At 37.5% G+C, this 13,187-nt stretch overlaps 1 pseudogene; it reads left to right on the plus strand.

Moving 5' to 3' along the window:
- Nucleotides 1-10,009: 10,009 nt before the first annotated feature.
- Nucleotides 10,010-12,837, plus strand: LOC145006835 (target of rapamycin complex subunit LST8-like; annotated as a pseudogene).
- Nucleotides 12,838-13,187: the final 350 nt, after the last annotated feature.

Below are 13,187 nucleotides of genomic sequence, written 5' to 3' on the forward strand. Positions count from 1 at the left end.
GGAAAGTACCTACGCATAACATAATATAAACACCATATCATAAACATCATAGAAATACAAGAAATAATACATACGAGCCACAACATCGGGCGTCGCGCGGACCTCCTCCACGGTCAATTGAAAAGCTATCCCTCATGCCTTCGGTACCTCGACCTTCACCGACCAGCTCTCTGTAGCTCGTACAGTAGCAAAGGAAGATCCCTACAGCCGTGGACACTCGGCCTTCTGGTGTCCAGTCTGGTTACAGTGAAAACAGACTGCAAATCCCTTGGGGAAATCCTTAGCCATATGCCCCTCCTTGCCACACTTGTAGCAAGACCATGCTCTACACACTCCCTCATGACCCTTGCCACACTTGCCATAAGTACGGCCCTTCTGGTTCCCTGATCTCGAATCGGTGGGATTGGCCCACTTGGCTGCTGGCTGGGACTGAGTCGGTCGCCAATCTCTCCCCTGAGACTCCGCCTCCTCCCTAACCTGAGTCTCCAGCTCTATCTCCCTCTTCCGAGCATTTGCCTGAAGCTCGACAAATGTCCGGTATGACGATTTCGCCACGAACTCTCGTATGTCCCTCCTCAGAATACTCAAATACCAACTCATACGTGCCTGTTCGGTAGACATGTGCTCATGGCAGAACATCGCCCTCTCATGGAACATCCTAGTGATCACAGTAACAGACTCAGTACCCTGCTTGAGGGTTAGAAACTCCTGGGCCAAACACTCCCTCTCCACCGAGAGAACGTACTCATCACGAAACATAGCGGTGAACCTCTCCCAGGTCACCACGGCAAGCTCAGCAGACGAAAAGTGCACCGTCACAAACTTCCACCAGTCCTTCGCTCCCAAGCGAAGCTGGTTTAGCACGAACCGGACCCTCAGATGCTCTGGACATGAACACGTGTAGAAGCATCCCTCAATATCAGAAACCCATCTCATCGCAGCAATCAGATCCTGCATCCCATCAAACTCTAGTTGCTTCGTGTTGCTGAACTCCCAGAACAGCAACGAATTGCCACCCTGAGGTCTGGCAGCAGTAACAGCTGCGGTAGCTGTAGCGGATGCAACCTCAGTAACCGCCGTGTATCTCTCATCGAAAGTCTCCATCAAAGTGGTGTTGATAGACCCAAACATCTCAGGAATCTCTGCACGGATGGCCGCAACCACCTCCTCATGAATCATCTGGCAGAGCTCCTCATCGCTCACTCTGCTGGTCCCCGGTTTGTGGCGTGTCCCAACCATGATGTCTCCGAAATACAACATAAAATATATCAGAGACTCGCTCAAACATACACGCACTCAATAACTTTACCCTACTCGTTCCCTGGTACCCCAACGATTCTTACTTGGGCTGCGCACTACTCCGGTGTCTTTAGTAGTACGGGCCCAATACTACCATCCACACCACATAAATATTCATCCCAAGTCCTCCTCCTAGGATCCCAAGTTCCAAGTACTCTACTCTCTCTATACACAGTCTACCCTCTAGTAGATCTCTCATAAGCTCCTCCTTGCCATCTATTCACTCTCAAGCATCTCCTAACAGCAAATTCCCTAGGCTAAGGTATCACAAAATCAAGCCACTCTATCCCTAATAAGAATACCTAGCCTACTCTAGCATGCATATCATATCATAACATATCGCATAACACATAATGTAAGGGTATTTTGGGAAATCACCGTTCGGGCGCTGGCTGATCATACACACTGCCTTGCACTGCTCTTTCAAAACCCTTTTACTCTTGAGAAAGTTTTGTGAACTTTATTTTCAAAATTTCTCAAATCCTCAGTTTGATTTCAGATACGCCCGAAGGTGCACCCGAATCCCTCAAACCAAGGCTCTGATACCAACTTGTAACATCCAAATTTTCAAAACAATTTTTACATTTTATAAAACATACTTTCATTCATAAATATTATAAAAATGTCATTGTTATCATATAACATCCATAGAACACAACCCAAGATCATAATACATAAAAACTCCTCGTGTGTGTACTGATCATGTCGGTGCCTTCCCGCGATCCTCATTGGTACCTGAAACACTTAACACAACACTGTAAGCATAAATGCTTAGTGAGTTCCCCAAAATACCACATATAACACATATTAGCCACTCAAGGCTATAACTCTGTGGACCCTTTGGTCCTAACTCTGTAGACCCTCTGGTCCTAACTCTGTGAACTGTCTGGTTCTAACTCTGTAAACTCTAAAACATACATCGCATAAATCACATAGAAATAATCAAGTGTATCACATCATATAAATGACATACAAAATACTTTGTCACATAACTCTAAGTACCACTCTAGGTAAAGTATAGTGAGAAGACTCACCTCGGGTATCTCGGATAATCTCGCACTCACTGATATAGCCCCCGCCTAAACACATAACAACACTCTCAAATAAATAAATAATGGCTCTCAAAGGCTAGATTAAATCCACTCTACAATTCCACAGAAGGGGAAAATATCATTTTACCCCTCCCTGATCCTAAAAGTCCAAGGGTTGACCAAAATCCTAAAAGTCAACGGAAGTCAACAGAAGGCAGTACGCGGCGCATACCTTCTCTGTATGCGGGGCGTACGTCGGCGAGTCACAAACGGGGTCTCAACCCCTTATACAGCGTGTACTGAGAGCTATGCCCAGCGTGCCTTTCCTTGGTTTTTGGTCTTAAACGGTTAAGACACTCATTCAACTTCTAGATCTGACTATTTCTATACCTCTTATTCCATAAAGTTGGAACCTTTAAGCCTTTGCATGGCTGTAAAGGTCCTTATACCCTCTAACACTTTTCCTTTCTCCTCAAAAGATCTAGATCTCATGCATGGCTCAATATCCATGTCCAAGATTGCATTTTTATGAACATACCACTCTTATAGTCCTGAAATATGATAGATCTAGGCCAATGGAGACCATTTTCTCATAAAGTCTCCATCTTGGGACTAAAAACCCTAGAAATTGGTCCAAGAAGCACACCAAACAAATAACAAGTCAAGATTTGAGCTCTTTACCTCAGGAAGAAGCTCAACCTCTATAAAGCTCGGATCTACTCTTTCTCACAACTCCTAGCCTCCAAAATGGCCTCTTCTTCTCTTCCACCACCTAGAAATGACACTTTGAAGCTTAGAACACCAACACACTAGCTACAAACCGAAGGAGGACTCTCTATTAGGGTTTCACTCTCTTAAATGGGGTTGAGGCCAAGGCCATAACGTTCCTTTCATAGTGCATAAGCCCAAAATTAGGGTTTACACCAGGGCCCGCTACGCCCAGCGTAACCCTGGGTACGCCCAACGTACCCAAGCAAGTATGCATCCAAAATTAAGCGCGCGAGTACGCGCAGCGTACCCTTCAGTATGCCCAGCGTACTCACAAGCCTAATAATTCATTTAAGGCTTACTTTGACAACTTGGGAAAAGGAGTAGGGTTTAATAGACACACCTGAATTCAGGATGTTACAATCAAGCATTGAGTGACATAATATTAAGAAAGTTTATAACACTCATGAAATGTAGAGTATAATGTTTCTTACTCTTGTACATTTGAAATTGGTAAGTTGTGATGTTTTGGATAAAACAAAGACAAACTAAGAACAATTGTGTGAAGTCTTTATCTTGATAAGAATCCTCACTAATTCTTGAATATTTTTTTTTCTTAAGGAATGGTTCTTGTAACGCCCCGATTCTCAGGAATTGTTTAAATAAGATTTATTGGGTTAAGGTCTACTCAATGAGTTGGTTGACCTACTCGTCGAGTAGCAGCAGGGTGGGATCACGTGTTAAGTGACCTACTCGACAAGTCCATATTGGGACTCGACGAGTAGGAGCTGCCAGATGAAAGCCTAAATCACGGGGTTTGCACATCTTTTTAAAGGAGCCTCAGCCTCCTTTGGCCTCTTTTCAGTCTTTGTGAGCCCCTTAAAGCCCTAATACGCGTGTGTAAGTGCCTTTGTGTGGTGTTTGAAGCTTGGAAAGAGAATATTGGAGGAAGAAAGCTAGAAGTGCAAAGGAATTGAAGCAAGGAAGGCGTGGGAAGTAGGATTTACCTCAGCTAACATCCTTTGGAGGTATCAAAGTGCCATCCTTACTTCCCTTTTCCCTTTTATTGATTTTCTAGGGATTTTTATGGATTTTGAAGTTGGTATGATGAGCTATGGGCTAGATCTGAGGTTGTAACTTCAAATCAGGACCCTTCTTGGATTCTAGAAGCATAAATTTTCAGTTTTGGTCATGATTAAGGTTCCTATTGAGAATGAAGTTCCATTAAGAACTTAAAATAGGCATTTAGAGCCTTTATATCCATACATGCATGTAAAGTTTGCAACTTTACGTGATAAGCATGCCCTAGAAGCTTGGATCTATGAGTTGGAGCATTTGCATGCCTTAAAACAAGTCTGTATGGAAAAAGGACTGAATGGACTCGGCGAGTCACATGAAGATAGTCGTGAACTCGACGAGTTGGATGAACAACTCGACGAGTCCGATGAAGATTGCCATAAACTCGACAAGTTGAAGAATAACTCGGCGAGTCAGATGAGTCTTCTCCAAGATATGTATGCATGTGTATCCATTGAGTTGCAAGGATAGAAACTCAATGGGTGGCCTTAAAGTTTGATTGAAAATTGAAGGAACTCGACGAGTCACCTCGATGACTCGGCGAGTGGGAAGTGCTTCAAGGAACTCGGCGCGTAGCCAAGGGTACTCGGCAAGTTAAGGTCAACATGGACTGTTGACCTTGATTGTGGAATTTGACTTTGATCAGGGGTTAACTAGTGGGTTATGGAGTACCTTATATGGTTAAGGACTTATGAGTATGTTGTACTATGATAATAGGTGATGGAGCCTGTGTTATGTGATCCGAGAGTTGGAGTTTACCTTTCGAGTCGACATCTGCGAGGTGAGTTATCCTCACTATATCGATAGGATCTACGGAACCAAGGTCGACCCTTTAGTTGTTATTGTTATGGTATGCTACATGTGGTTATGATCTGTTAGATCGGAATCGGGGTAGACAGTATGTTATGCTCTTATGATCCGTAGGGATTGGTATGTTAGTGACCTGCTAGGTCGGCAATTTAGTTACAAGAGAATTATATGATTGATGATCAGTGAGATAGATATGTTTGATGTTTTTATATGCCAATATATGATAGTATGCGCACATGGTTATTTGCTTGTAGTTGGGTTGAGGCAGTCCTACTTTGTGCTGAAGGCCAATATACCCTATGAGCGGTCCGGGGAGACTGTCGGCCCATGTGATGGACCAGTCATGTCGAAGGCTCGGGATAGATTCAGACATACTATAGGCCCGGTAGGGCGGTCCAGTCAGGCCGATGGCCCAGTATGCATGTTGATTGATTGATTATTATTGAGATGGTATTGTTAGTGTGATATTGGTATTTTGGGGGTAGCTCACTAAGTCCTCGGGCTTACAGTTTTCATTTTATTGTTTTAGGTACTTCAGGAGATCATGGAAAGGCGAAGGCATGACCGTACCGCTCCTCATCCTTATGTTATGATTTTTGGGACACTCTGGTGGAAAATGATTTGAAAACATTTTGTAAACAATGCTATTTGGTTTTTATTTATGATTGAAAAAGTTTAAATTTGGCATAAAATTTATGGATGTTACAGTTCTTGACAAGAGGATCTTATAGGTCAAAAGGTCAGTAGGAGTCTTAGAGATCTTGAAAATCTCCAAGAACTGATCACGAATAAAAACTATTGTTTATTACTAACACACGACTTGAGGTTTGTAACCTATCGTGTTGACATATTTTTGTTTACGTGCTCATTCCAGTTAAGTTGACTACGTATGTGAGTTTTGTGAGTTTTCAGTTGTTTGCATAACAAGTCGGAAGACATGGTAGGCCCTTGTGCTGCAAAATGGCAAGAAATCAAGATTGAACAAGTTCAGTCCATATGAGTTTGGAATTGTCACTAACCTTGTCTTGTGATTATGGTTATAAAAAAATCACATTGATAGGAACACATGCACCATAAAATATAAGTGTCATAAGGTTTCTCTCCAATTCATGGAAATGATGGTGAGGAAACACTTTCACTAAGTAGATTTTAAGAAGATAGAATTCTGATATTTGCATTCTCCAATTCAAGTATGATTACGGCATACCTTTTCATAATTTGAATTGTGAGAAATTGCAAAGGTATAAAAATTTGAGACTTATTGTTATAAGTTCTAAAATTGTTTAGACACACATGTGAGCTATCTACGAAAAGGTGTATGAGTTTGAGAAGCCTAGATAAAGTCATATCAAATCACCTTGCATCAGAAATCTGAACTTTGGTAATGATTCAATAAGTATTGATTTCTAGAAGTCTAGCTGATTTCTAGGAATATGTCAAAGCTAGTGGGAGCATAAGTGTTACGCTAATAAAGATAATAATTATTAAGCTAGTGGAAGCATAATTATTATGGAAAAATGTTGCAAGTTATCAATGTTAATTATAGAAAACAAAACTTTCATTTCGCAAAGTTGTGGATTTGAAAAGTTGTTTTGCTATAATTAAGGGAGAGAAAGTTATACTTCATTTCAAAGTCCAAAAGCTTAAATTGAGTTTTAATCCAATGTAGTCAAATATATATGAATGTTATCTTTGAATGGTTCAACATAAGGAAATTCTATATATGGAAATAATAATTGTGTTCTCAAAATTTTATTATGATTATGGCATCCCTCTTCATAATTTGAATTTTGAGAACATGGAAAATAGAAATATTGTAGCAAAAGATTGATCTAGTATCATGTCTTTATGTCAGACATTGTGAATCGTGTCCCATATGCTTCGGGTATAGGATCGATTGCATATGCTATAATATTCTCGTGTTCTAAATTTTTTCTAAATGTCTAGGGCATTAAGAGGGAAAAAAGAATAGAACCGGATATGACTAAAGTTGTTAAACAATTTTTAAGGACAATCTAAGGTTCACCAAGGATTGGTCGCTTAAGGAAAGTTGGAAGTATAGTAATGGATGGACCATATTGAATTATTATGAATAGATAGGATTTATTAATAATGAGTTTTCATATGGCAAGATATGGAATGTTTCCATATTGGGAGTTGGAGATTAAGAAAACATGAGATAGTTAGAAACTTTTATGCAAGAAGGATGTTCAAAGGAATGTACTTCGAATTTGAGACTTCGCTTTCTTGTAATTGTTTTGTTAACAATCTCCAGTGGAAAGTTTTGTAGTATCGTTGGTCAAGTGTTTGTGACTTTTGGTACCTAGACATTACAAAGAATCAATGCATGATAGTTTAGAATCTAACACTTTCTAGCAATAACTAGAATTTGGAATTCTTACACTTGCAATAAGGATTTGGAATTGTGAAATGTCCATCATTGAAATGTTTTTCAAATTGATCTATTTCACAAAGTAAGGACCATAGACAAACATAGTGTGCATGCTTGGAGCATGGCATAACTATTGTTTTAATTCAAGTATTAAGTTGATTATTAGAAACATTATATAATGAATAATGAGTAATCAATATGAGACTCAAATTTTTTAGGGCCATATAGGATTATTATTATTCTTGTGTTTCACTTTGCATGTTTTGACTTCTCAAATAACTAGGTTATTCAAAACAGCCACAGTCGATCATACTTTAGAAGTAGCTATTGAGGCAAGAGTGTCATGAATTGCTCTATGGTTTGTGTAGGTGTTTTAGACATAGTTAGAGTATTCATGAGTACAACTGGAATAAGATTTGAGTATTGGATTCAGCCCACGCTCATCTGAATCGCTTCATGGATTTATCACGAGTGATTATGAGACAATAATATCTTATATTCTTCAAATGGAGAGATATGAGTTGTAGTTTACAAGTTGGTTGCACATTGATGATATGTAAACACACCGGTAACTCGGTGTTATAAAATATATCATTGTGTGTGACTTGATGAGTAGATAGAGCAAGCATATGAGTCGAAGTTTATCCATTCCTTTTACCATTTGAGGCATTCATACTATTAGTGTTAAGTTCTTAAAGGCCAACTGAAAAAAGGTTTCCAACTACAACAAAAGTTATGTCATGTAACTAGAACTTTGTAGTAAAGATACTCTATTGTATGCTAGTTAGGATGATGCTTTGGAAAATTAAAGTTTGCATGTATATTAGAGGAAACATAGATCCAAAGCATCTAGGGTTGCATGTACACCATAGAGGTGTTAGAATGATCAAAACCCATCACATTTACCATTAGCTCAAAGTCTACTTTCATGATCTATCCAGTAAGGAAAAATCAACTTGGATCATATCCAAGGTAGGGTCTGTTTGGTATACGAAGTATACATTTTGGAAATCCAATTTAAATACCTCACTAAATCCAGGCTAGAGAACATCCCCTTAAGTTGTTCAATCAGTATAAAGACTTTTAATTATTGATAAATCTTATTTATAAGTTTAGAATAATGACTTATGACTATAAATATAAGTTACATTAAAAACAGAATAGTGTAGCGTAACTTACAGGGCTTTTAACGAAAACTGGGAAATTACGCGGGCAGATTTTCAACTCTAAAATATTCTTTCTTTGGCTTTTTGACGGCTCAGAGTTTCTCTATCGCACCCTAAAGCTAGGAGAAATCAGACAAGAAAGAAAGAAGAGCTCTAGAGAGAGTTTAGAGGAATTAAGTAAGGAAATATGACGAATTCGTTATCTATTTATATGGGTTTGATCATATAGTAGGCCCTAAGTTTCATCTGTATCATCTGCGTACGAGTTCCATTTTCTACATTCTTTATATCCACGCATAGGTATTTCCGAGTACTACAACTTTTATTTAGACCTCATCAGCTAATTCTCATCTTGTCTCAGATTTACAAATTTGTATCGAATTCATCGCACTCATAGAGTTGGGACTAAGCTTCATCCATATATTTAACATACAAACTCTATTCCTGATGTTCTTAATATCCACGTTTTGGCATTCATGACTGCTATAACTTTAATTTAGACTTCATCGACTAATTCTCATTCTATCTCAGATTTACAAATCTGTATCGAATTCGTTGTGCTTGAAGAGTAGGGACTAAGTTTCATCCAAATCTTTATCATACGAGCTCCATTTTTGACTGTATTTATATAGTTGAGCTCCTATTAATAAGATGTTCAATTCTTGTTTAGGTTGTGTCAGCTAAAAATCAATCGATCTAAAATTCAATTTCTGGGTCGTGCACTGCCACACTAAATCTTAGAAAGATCATAACTTCCTCAAACGAAGTCGGATTTGGATGTTCTCTATATGCACGCTCTTGGTTTAACGTATACTACAAATTTCGTTTAGATTACTAAGGGTAAAAAGTAATTTATCAAAAATTCACTTTTTACCACAATTAGAAAATAGCCCTTTAATGACGCGGAAACAATGACACTTGCTGATAGAGGACGTACATTTGTGCGTGCCCTAAAAAATAATGTCAAATTTTGAAAAATTTGAAGCATAGAGGACATGCGTTTGTACGTGCCCTAAAAATAGTGTCCAACAAAAAAAAACACGAAGGGCACCTATCATAAAAAAGTGTGTCGTCTAAAACTATCGCTTTATAGTTTTCTTTATGAACGCGCGTTCTCCAAGTTTTTAATTGCCATGGGGGAATGAAATCCAAAAAATAAAAGACCCCGCCTTGATACTCTCTCCCTTCTTCTTCTTCGAATGTAAAATCCTCTTCAATCAAAAGAAACCCTAAAAGCAATGTGTGTAAAACATCGATAATTTCATACTTGAAGTTCCTAAAATCATCATCGATCAAAACAAACCCTAAAACCCCGCCTGATACCCACCTCAACTACCTCCAACCCACACCGACTTTCCCGATGTTTTTCTTCATAATCATCCCCTTCTTAGGTATGGCTTCATGTTCGACAGAGAAATAGGCCTCTAGAACTATACGAACCAATCTCATCGAACCTAGATGTTGTTCCGGTTGGTTTTCAAGGTCCGAGTGGGTTACCAGTTCTGAATCACAGTACTAGACCACCTATGCTTCCGGGATCTGGTCCCGGTCCTGCTCCTTCAGCTCCTGGTTCTTCCAATTTCATTCATGGAACTAATCTTCCCTCTGCTTCTTCCCCTCTCAATCCAGCTGTCAGGTAATTCTGTAAATAACTTTCTTTCAATGACTAGTTTTTTGTTTCAAATTCTGATTTATTTATTTTTATGTATGTAAAGGGAGTGAAGATACAGGATCCCTATAGCGGGGTCGTCATCGGTATAATCAAATGTTGTCTGCAAGAACCGCAAATCAGTCGAGTTTACCTCCAAAACCCCCCTTCAAAAAACTTATGCTATAGTAGCAGATGAGATACTACCTGGATCAAAAAATTTGTGCAGTCTTTAACTACATCTCTGAAGCTATCATCATCAAACCAACCAAACTTTCTCACCTGACACAAGAGCTAGATTAAAGATCCAATCATATATGGCTGAAGTTCATGTCCCTTTTTTGATAAATGGGTAATAATGTAGTTTCCTTCATTAGATTTCCACAAGTCAGGAAAGTTGTATTGATGTGTAAAAGAAGAGGCTTATAAGAGTAATTACTTATATCAAGATGCAAATGTAGTGTTAGTGTAAGCTCAATCACTTGCTTCAAAAGAATTGAACTAGCTAGCATTAATGCATAAGGATTTGAAGCATTGTCCAATATGTATTGACACTATGAAATGTAATCGGTATTTGCAGAAAATACTTTAAGGGTGTTATCAGCATGGGCTCTTCCAACTGATTCTTGTGTAAAAGATGTCTTTAGGCTTAGTGTGTTTGATATTGTTTATGTAATAGCCCCATAAATTATGGTAATCATCAAGATTTTCTTTTTCGGAAGTGTTGTTGCTGTAAATAACATTTCTAGTACTTGGTATAAGATTCTTGTGTGGTATACTGTAGGAAAGATTGGTGTATAAGTAGATAATTATGGTATAAGATTCAGATATATAATCACTAGCTTTCAAATATAAAATATTGGTGTATAAGTAGATAATTATGGTGGAGACACAGGATTCCTGTTTGGTATACTGTAGGAAAAGACTGTGAAGAAGATTATATAGTTGCTAAAACTGAAGATGAAGCTCTTAAAAAAGCTCAAAAGAAATATAGAAAAAATGTCTAAATATATCAAGATCCAGATTTTCTTGACACCTAGTTTTCAAGGTCTGTTCACATAACAAACCTTAATTCACTTTCAATACTTTTAAATTTTTATGTCTAAAATACCCTTTTGGGATTTTTTTAGTTCTTTATGGTCGCTTAGTACTTTAGGATGGCTTGATGTGTGTTCAATAGATTTCAAACACTTCTACCCTACATCAGTTCTTGAAACAGGGTATGTAATATGTATTTAGTATTTTTCTACTTCTTTCATTTTTTTATAAATAAAAACAGTAATTTTTTATAACTTTTAAATAGGCATGGCAAATTGTTTTTTTTTTTTTTTTTGGGTTGCACGTATGGTGATGATGGGGATTGAGTTCACAGGGAGTGTCCCATATACACAAGTGTATCTACATGGACTTATTTGTGATTCTCAAGTGAGCTTAAAACAATTTTTAATAAAAAAAAATAAAAAATCAGCATCTTAAATGATCTGTATTTGTTATAACATAATCATTTCTTACTTTATATATATAAAAAAAAAACAAACAACTAATTCAGGGGTGAAAATGTCTAAAACATTGGGAAATGTCATAGATCGTTTAGACAACAAAAAAGAAATTTACATCCAAATCAGGTGTCTATGATTCTGTTTCTTGTGAAAATTAGATTTGTATTTTAGACATGGACCTATATATAATTTGGTTTATTGCTTTGTTTTTGGGTGTCCAGCCTGAGCTCATATCTGGTGATCAAAATGGGAATATTTGTGTATGGGACTTGACTGCAAACTCTTGTAGCTGTGAGCTGGTATGATATTATTTTTAATTTTCAGCATATATAAATTAATTAAGCTGTATGGGTTTAAATTTTTAACTAAACCTAGGTACCAGATGTTGATATAGCAATGAGATCATTGACGGTGATGTGGGATGGAAGCTTGGTAGTTGCTGCAAACAACAAAGGAACTTGTTATGTCTAGAGGCTCTTACGTTGGACACAGGTAAATTCACTATTTATTCTCCTTTTTCAACTAATATTGTTTCTTTTTGACTTAATCTGATCTTATGATTTGTGTTATTTATAGCAGATAATGACCAATTTTGAGCCACTTCACAAGCTATAGGCTCTGGATGGTTATATCCTCAAATGTATACTATCACCCGAGTTTTGTGAACCTCAGCGGTTACACTTTAGACTTGTTTCTCATTCCTTTTGGCTTTATGTTGGGTTGGTATTTGGCAATTGCATTCTCTGATAGTACAGTCAAGATATGGAATGTAGATGGTTTTACTTTGGAGAAAACACTAGTTGGTATGTTTATGTTATATTTTACATTACTATATACATACATGTCTTAAACAAATGTTGCATGCTTTTTTTAATTAATATAATAGTAATAATATGATATGTGTGTTTCAGGGCACCAACGATGGGTATGGGATTGGGTGTTTTCTATGGTGCTTATCTCATTACAGGTGTACATTTGATAAAATTTCCATCTTTTTGATATAATAATAATAATGATTAAAAGTAACACACCATAAGCCATCAACTACTCTTATTGATGGTTTGTTTCAGCGTCCTCTAATACAATAGCAAGGCTTTGGTAATTGTTAACTGGTCAAGATATTTTAGTTTATCAGGGACATCAGTTCATGTTCATCCATAAAAACCAGAAGTTAATTTCAATTTCTATTACTTGTTTGAAAATGTGAATTTGAATTACTTGTATGCATGGTTTTGAAAACCAGACCGAACCGAATGATTGAACCGGTATGGATACCGGTTTTATAATGGCCAAAATCCAGTGGTTCAACCAAACCGGATTAAACCATACTGGTCTAACCCAAAAAACCGGCTCGGTAAAAAAGATAATAATTTTTATACTAAAAGAAGGAAAACGGAACTTTTTTATGCAAATATCATTTTATATTGATCTCTTGTAGATCCTTCACCTCTGCATACAACCACAATTTCAAAAAAAATGCAACCTGAAATTAGTTGATAAACACATGTTATTACAAGCCATCAGGCCTTTGTCAACCTTCCTATAGTATATAACGTA

The sequence above is a fragment of the Lactuca saligna genome, chromosome 7 (assembly GCF_052625555.1).
Source record: "Lactuca saligna cultivar CGN05327 chromosome 7, ASM5262555v1, whole genome shotgun sequence".
Taxonomy (NCBI): domain Eukaryota; kingdom Viridiplantae; phylum Streptophyta; class Magnoliopsida; order Asterales; family Asteraceae; genus Lactuca; species Lactuca saligna.